The sequence below is a fragment of the Echinops telfairi genome, unplaced genomic scaffold (assembly GCF_000313985.2).
Source record: "Echinops telfairi isolate 266 unplaced genomic scaffold, ASM31398v2 ScPeMD7_2;HRSCAF=8, whole genome shotgun sequence".
Taxonomy (NCBI): Eukaryota; Metazoa; Chordata; class Mammalia; order Afrosoricida; family Tenrecidae; genus Echinops; species Echinops telfairi.
This window is the reverse complement of record NW_022103898.1, coordinates 245,002-253,416: the sequence shown is the minus strand read 5'-3', so window position 1 is coordinate 253,416 and position 8,415 is coordinate 245,002. Positions and strand designations below refer to the sequence as shown.

General features: G+C 43.8%; 1 protein-coding gene across 2 annotated transcripts in view; it reads right to left on the bottom strand.

The window, feature by feature from the left end:
- The window catches only part of SYCE3 (synaptonemal complex central element protein 3), a 26,115-nt gene that overhangs the window by 837 nt on the left and 16,863 nt on the right, over window positions 1-8,415 (bottom strand). The window lies entirely within an intron of this gene.

The following is an 8,415-nucleotide window of genomic DNA, read 5'->3' as shown; positions in this document are numbered from 1 at the left end:
AGGTCTGACCAGGCTGAGGTAGGTAGGCTAACCATGCTGGGATAGGTCTGACCACGCTGAGGTAGGTAGGCTAACCATGCTGGGATAGGTCTGACCATGCTGAGGCAGGCTGACTATGCTGAGATAAGTCTCCGTAGGTCTGACCCCAATGAGGCAGTTATGACCCCCTTTGGGCAGGTTGACCATGACTTGATAGGCTGACCGCCCACTCAACAGTCTTACAAAGTTCCAAACTTCAACGACTGGCTGCCTGCCACTTCTAACAGCCACCTCTGTGTTTTCGTTAAGGCCTAGTCCATTTCGGGGCAGCCCCCTCAAGGGGCATTTCTGGTGCTCCCATCAGATGCCCTTTGGCTGGCCCTACCAAGTATGCACCTGGCACTCATCACCTTGCCCGCTTGTCTCCCCACCTCCCTCCCTCCCCACCTGAACTCCCTGGGGGCAGGGATCCATGGCCAAGCTTGAGGGAACATGAGTTTCATTGGGTGCCCATTAAAATGGAGGCCCAGACCCTCCCATAGAGGCTCCTGCTCAGCAGGTTGGGATAGTGCCCACACCAGCACCTGCACAGATCACCCTCTGCCTCCTGTCCACACCTGCACAGATCACTCCGTCTCCTGTCTACACCTTGGCAGCAGGCAAAGGGCTGGACCCTTGAATGGCAGTGGGTGTCCCCCAGGTCTCCCCTGGGTGGAATAGTTCAACCGTGGTTTCCTCATCTGTAAACAGACCCACATACAGGTTTCCAGGCTGGCTGAAGGGAGGTGCTGAGTTAGGTGCACAGAAAATAAAGAAGCTTGTGTTATAAAACACACACAGAAGGGAATCTGGGCAAAGAGTGAGATGGGTAAGAAATTAAGATACAGGTAAAACAGCTCATGGGAAGGAAGCCCACCAAGCCCTACACCAAACCCCACCCCAAGTCCACAGATGGCCTAGTGACCTTCAGACAGGTATGTCTGGTCTGTTCAGGGTTTCCAAGCAGACTGCCTCATGTGTCCAAGGATGAGTGGCTAGTGCGTTTGAACTGCTGACCCTGTGACTCCAGTCTGACACTTACCTTCCTGGCAGCTGGGATTCGAAGTCTGAGCATCCCAGGGCCAGAGCATAGCAGGAGACAAGTTAAACGGCTCTCTCAGTGGCCACAAAGGGAAAACAAACCCATCCCTCAAAGGTCTTTTGCCAGGAGGAGACTTTCATAGGGCCTTTTTTATGAGGTGGGTGGTGCAGTAGGAAATGCTATCTGTGATTTTGAGACTTCCCTACTTCAGATACAAGGACCATCCTTCTAAGGTTATAGTTTTAATGGATGGAGAACTTATCTAAGAGTGTACCAGTCTCAAAACTCACTGCTATTGGGCCTATTCTCTATAGCTGCTCCTACAGGTTTCTGGGGTGGTAACTCTTTTTTGGAGTAGAAAGCTTCGTAGTCTTTCTCTGAGGATGGTTTTGAACTGCTGACCTTGCGGTTTCACAGTCCAATGTGTAACCACTACACCACCAGGGTTCTTCCCAGGTACAATTCAGAGAGGCAATTCTACAAGACACTGTTATGAACTGTGTCCCCAAACATACTTTGGGATCCAAACCTCACATCTTTTGACGTGACCCTCCTTGGTCACGAGGTTCTCTTGTTTGGTCAACAAGGCCCTATTAGTCCTAACTCCAATCACTCTGCAGGTATCAAAAGTCAGATGAGATACAGAATCAAGCACACATGAAGATTTCCAAGGAAACAGCCATAGAAGTAAAAGGATTTCCAAGAAATCAGGAATACAATCAACAGAAAGTTTTCCTCCAGAGCTAGAGGCCAGTTTCGGACTTCTAACCTCTTAAATGGTGAGAAAATGAATTTCTGTTCCTCAGAACCACCATATCTGGTACAGCACCATCTCTGGTACAGTACCACCAGCTAACTAGACAGACACTGAGATGATGTGTCTACTGATTGCCCTCTTAGGATTTCATCCAAGGAAAACATTCAGAGCTCACAGAATTGGAGGGTCTCAGGATCACCACAAAGTCCCTGTGCATTCAACCACCATCTAGTATTTATTGAGCACCCAGGGACACAACCTGACTGGGGGAAGTTCCCACCAGCAGTGGAGAAGACAATGGCAGGTATTGTGAAGGAAAGGGCCAGAGAAGTGGGTGGGTCAGTCTGATTTTTTGAGAGGGTGCTTAGTGAAGGGCAGGGGGTATTGTGTGAGTCCCTCTCAGTACAGGCTTCCCTCATGTTTGATAACCCTGTACTTATCAAATAGAATGCCCTTTTCTATTGAGGAGCCCTGGTGGTGTAGTGGGCAAGGGCAGCAGTTCCAGCCCACCAGCTGCTCTTAAGAGAAAGGTCGAGTTCCATAAAGACTTAAAGTCTCAGAAACCCAAAGGGGCAGTTCTACCCTGTCTTATATGATTGTCACCAGCATGGACTCATGGCAGTGAGTTTGTTTTGGGGTTTGTGGCAGGTGTAGTATAGTCATCAATGCGCTTAGATTTCCTTAGATTTTAAAGAGATCTTTTATATAGCAGATCTATCTGCCCAACGCAACACATAGTTTGGTTTCTTGACTGCTGCATCCATGCATGTCGATGGTTGATGGATCCAAAAAATGAAATCCTTGACAACTTTAATTTCTTGAAGTTTTCTTTTTTTGATATTTCAATTTATCAAGAAAATTTTCTATGGGGAACAGAAGGATTTCTCCCAAGTTATCTCCCCCAAATATATACCAAACTTAGCTGCTTTTGAATGACTATACACTTGGAGGTCATCAGAACTAGATAGGGATTATTCTCCCTAAGGATTATCAGCCATCTGTTTATCCCACAACAAGTAGGGCCCACTCCCTTCTGATAGGGATAGTTGTCTGTTTCCTTGTAGGAGACCCCAGAGAGGTTAAACCTGCCCAAGGATGACCAAGGTTAGGCCACCATCATGAATCTAGGGTCTGCCCATCTTGTCACACGTATACCCCTGGACCTTCCCATTCCTATGGGCACACCCTAGCTCATCCCCTTCCTGTCACGCTTATGCCTATCATATATCCCCTTCCTATGATGTGTATGCCTATTGTACTGCCCCTTCCTGTGATGTGTGCTTACCTGTAACCATGCCCCCCTAAGGAGATATAACCCTTGGTTAGCAATAAAGTCGGGGTTGTCTTGTTCTTGCTCCCGAGGCTCTCCCCACAAGGACCAAGCGGGGCTGAGGTGAACATGCTACCATGAATTGTGTCTGACTCCATTATTCCAAACTCTCTTCTCTCATGCTCTCGATGACTTTACTATAATCTTTACTTATTATCGCTGTACAATTGCGCCTACTGGGCCTGTGATGATTTGTTGGGAACGCCCCTCTCCCAACAATTTTCTTTATCAGTCCTGTTGTGAGAATATTTCTTTACTGAAACGTAAATTTTCTTTTCTTTATTGAAACTTTTCTTAAGTGCAAACCTGCTAAAATGAACAAAATAAATGGTAAAGTAAAAGAACTGAACAGACGATTCCAAAAGAGCAGCTGGAACAGACAGGGTGCAGGTAATGACATGTGCAAATACCTGGAGTTAGAAAATCAAAAGGAAAGAACACGATCACCATTTTTTCAAATGGAACAATATAAACAGACAGGCAATTTAAGCCACAAGTTGCAAAAAAAAAAAAAAAATGCAAGTGGCATCTAGAGAAGCTGAAAGGAATTCAGTTGCTGTACCAAAAAGAACTGGTCAATGCCCAGCCATTTCAAGAGGTAGCATTTGATCAAGGGCTGACGGTAGTACTGACAGAAGAAGTCCAGACTGCACTGAGGACATTGGTGAAAAACGGGCTTCCAGAATGGAGAGAATACTAGTTGAAATGTTTCAACAAACAGATGTATCATCAAGTGCAAGTTATCTATGCCAAAAAATCTGGAAGATGACTACCTAGTCAACTGACTGGAAGAGATCCATATTCTTCCCAATTACAAAAGGTGATCATAAAGAATGTGGAAATTATTGAACAATATAATATCACACATAAGCAAAGTTTTACTGAAGGCAATTTAAAAATTACTGCAGCCATATATCAACAGGTAACAATCAGAAAGTCAAGTCAGATTCAGAAGAGGATATTTAACAAGGAATATCATTATTGATGGTGGATGGATCTTGGCTGAAAGTAGAAAATACCTGTAGGATATTTATTTATGTTTTATTGACTACATGAAAACATTCAACTGTATAGATAATAGAAAATTACAGAGAACTTTACAAAGAGTGGGACTTCAAGAACACTTCATTGTGCATATGTGGAACCCAACATAGATCAAGAGGCAGTTGCTCAAACTGAACAAGGAGATAGTGGTTCAAAATTAGACAAGATGGGTGGCAGAGATGTATCCTTTGACCTTATCTATTCAATCTGAATGTTGAAAAAATCACCTGAGAAAGTGGATTATGTGAAGAGCATATCATCAGGGTTAGAAGAAGAGGACTCATTATCAATCTGTGTTATGCAGTTGACACTGAAAGTGAGGATGACTTGAAGCCCCCACGAATGAAGGGAAAAGACTACAGCCTTCAGGACGGATTACACCTTAACACAAGAAAACAAAAATCAGATCTATGTGCATACATTTGTAGGTTTAGTATTAAGGTAGCAGACAGACATTGGGCCTCCACCCAAGTACTCCCTCAATGCAAGAATACTTTGTTCTATGAAACTGGCATTCCATGATGCTCACCTTCCCGACACGATCACTGAAGACAAAGCTGGTGCATAAGCAAATGTGGTGAAGAAAGCTGATGGAGGCCAGTTATCAAAAGATATGGCATCTGGGATCTTAAAGACTTGAAGGTAAACAAGCAGCCATCTAGCTCAGAAGCAACAAAGCCCACATGAACGAAGCACACCAGCCTATGTGATCACAAGGTGTCAAAGGGATCAGGTATCAGGCATCAAAGAACAAAAAATCAAATCATTGTGAATGAGAGGGAGTGTAGATTGGGGACCCAAGTCCATCTGTAGGCAACTGGACATCTCCTTACAGAAGGGTCACGGGGAGGAGACGAGCCAGTCAGGGTGCAGGGTAGTAACAATGAAACATACAATTTTCCTCTAGTTCCTAAATGCTTCCTCCCCCACCACCACCACCACTATCACGATCCCAATTCTACCTTACAAATCCGGCTAGACCAGAGGATATACACTGATACAGATAGGAACTGGAAACACAGGGAATCAAAGACAGATGATCCCTTCAGGACCAGTGCTGAGAGAGATGATACCAGGAGGGTGGAGGGAGGGTCGGGTGGACAGGGGGAACTGATTATAAGGATCTACATATAACCTCCTCCCTGGGGGATGGACAACAGAAAAGTGGGTGAAGGGAGACGTCTGACAGTGTAAGATATGACAAAATAATAATAAATTATAAATTATCAAGGGTTCATGAGGGAGGGGGGAGAAAAAAATGAGGAGCTGATGCCAAGGGCTCAAGTAGAAAGAAAATGTTTTGAGAATGTTGATGACAGCAAATGTACAAGTGTGCTTGACACAATGGATGTAAGTATGGATTGTGATCAGGGTTGTACGAGCCCCCAATAAAATGATTAAAAAAGAAAAAAGAGCATCACAACTGGGTCAGTAAACAACAGCATGACATATGGTCAAGAAATGGAAGTTTTTGTTGCCGCTCCTGGTGCTGTTTGTGTGCTCGTTCGGTGCTGACCTGGTACCTCTTTTGTGAAGAGGCAGCTAAGGAGACTCTGGTGCTCGCCACACCAATGAGAAGGAGTCAAGACTGAGAATAAAGGTCTTATTAATTTGAAGGTGGCGGGGCAGGATGGTTGGTGCAGTTTAAGATTAAGAGGCATACACTACTTGGTAAACTAATGAAAGCCTATTGTGGACGATAGGGTTTTTCAATAAAGCAGATCAGATTCTCATTTGATGGATAGTCAATCGTTGCAACAGATACACCTGCACAGTTGGAAATGGAGGAGGAAGAGGCAATCGATGTGGTCCAGCAGCACACAGGAGGCATCTTCTAAAAGGGAAGCTGCTCCTTTTCCCCAGAACTCTGCGCCTATGACCCAAGATTCCATTCTCCATGAGAAAACCACACTTTGGTTGCCCCACATCCTGACTACTACAGTATCATTTTCTCTATATTCCATTTCCCCTTCCCAATTCCTTTATTGTACACGAAGCACAATGCTGTACATAAAGTACAACAAGCATACTGCATTTCCCCCATTTGTTATCTATCGATCTGTCTATTTATTTGTTACTGAATGGCCAGTGGCATGCTTCGATGGACGTCAAGTGGCGATGGACGGGGACTACTGGTCTGTGAAAACACCCCTCTCCCCATCAGTGGCATGCTCATCCAGCTCTTCTCTCGTCTTCTGGCACGTTATCTTGCGCTCACTGTTCAGCAGCAATGACAAAAGGACAAAACATTCCTGCATACACTGCGCAGTTGAGAATTTTAGTGTTTTCCATTTATCATTGTAAAACCAAGGGCAATTTTATAACTTTTTTGTACATAGCTGTTACATGTAGGGCAATCTGTCTTTAAGTAGGGGTAAACTACTCTCACAGAAAAGAAGCCTAGATAGTTTTCCCTTCAAGTTAAGCGTCTTGTTATTTAAATAAACTTCTTATTTAAAATAAAAAAAGAAATGGAACTCTTCAAGGATTTCATTCTATTTGGATCTATCAATATGCAACACCCAGCAGTCAAGAAATGCAACAATCCAACAGCATACTGCATTTCAGAGATCTGTAATGACTTCTTACAGAAGTCCCTCTGATGACTAAGGTGCATCTGACCCAAGCCATGGTCTTGTAAATGGCCTCCTATGCATGTGGAAATTGGACAATAAAGAAGGAAGACACAAGTATTGATGAATTTGCTGTGTGGTGTTGGAGAAAGTGTAATGTACCATGGCCTTTTCAAGAATGAACACATAGCCTTCCTCCCCTGGTCATTTGGGCAGCAGCTCTTGGGTGGTCCCACACTTAAGGCAGGAAGACGGTGGCCTCAAAGACGACAAAAATGCGGCTTGAGTCACTCAACTCTAGGCTCCCGCTCATTATGAAAGGTAGAAGATATGTGCTGGGCCACAAGCAGACTTTGAAGATGACCAGTCAAGGCAAAACAAAAGTATCAGCCTCACCAACAACTGCCTGGCCTTGAGGAAATCCAAACCAAGTACTAAGTCATGCTGGCCCAAACCAGTGTCCACCAGGACAGTATTCCTAATCTCCAACTGGTGCCCTGGTGCAGAAAATGCCACAGGGTGTGCACAATGGCCATCATTGTTCCAGGTGATTCTGATGTGAGTAGAAACACGCTAGCAAGACTGGTGAGAAGTAAATCTTGCAATATATTTCTTTAATAAAATTGGCCAGGTGTTTTTAGCTTTGTTTTGTTTTTTAATGAACAAAGCAGTCATATGAGAAATAGAATAGAAATACTCCCTGGAAAAAGGTATGGTGAGATTTCATATTGATTACTTTGCACACATTACCAGGAAAGAAACCTTATTTGGTAAACTACAGGGGCAGTGGAAAAGCAGAGGCCCTCCTTGAAATGGATAGAAAGCAGCTGCAGTGATGGGCTGAAATGTTCCATGGGTGTGAAAATGGCATCGGATGAGGCAGCATTTTGTTTGTGACACAGAAAGTCGCTCTGAGGTGGGGTTGACTTGACAGCATCGATATGTGTATGTTTTTCACTTTTGCTAGAGAGTGGTTTTAATAGTTTCGTGATTGTTTTCTGGTTTACTCTTGTGTGGTCACTAGCAGAACTGGACAAAGGCCTTCCCAGGGGCAGCAAGGATCGACAACCCCTGTGCTATGCCCACTTTCAATTTAATCTCAGGGCTCAGGATTATGTCACTCTGGTCCCAAATCACCATGCTTCTGTTAGCATTTGTCCTAACTTGTCCTAGGACACTATGACGAAGTGATTCTACTGGCAGGAAAAAGTATGATCACAAATTACAAGAATTACTGCTACTCGCTGTCCCTGAGTCGATGCTGACTCATAGTGACTACCCTATAGGACAGGGTAGAAAACTGCCCCTAGAGTTTCCAACACTAACTCTTTATGGGAGTAGAAAGCCCCATTTTTCTCCTGTGAAGCAACTAATGCTTTTGAACTGCTGACCTTACAGTTAGTAGTCTAACATGTAACCACTATGCAACCAAGGCTGCTCATATATAAATTTATATATAAATATATAAATTTTCCAGATTTTAAAATTTCTTTTCTAAAAAATCATTTTATTGGGGACTCTTGGATAACTCTTATCACAATCCATACATATATCCATTGTGTCAAGCACATTTGTACATTTGTTGCCATCATCATTCTCAAAACATTTTCTTTCTACTTGAGCCCTTGGTATCAGCTTCTCATTTTTCCCC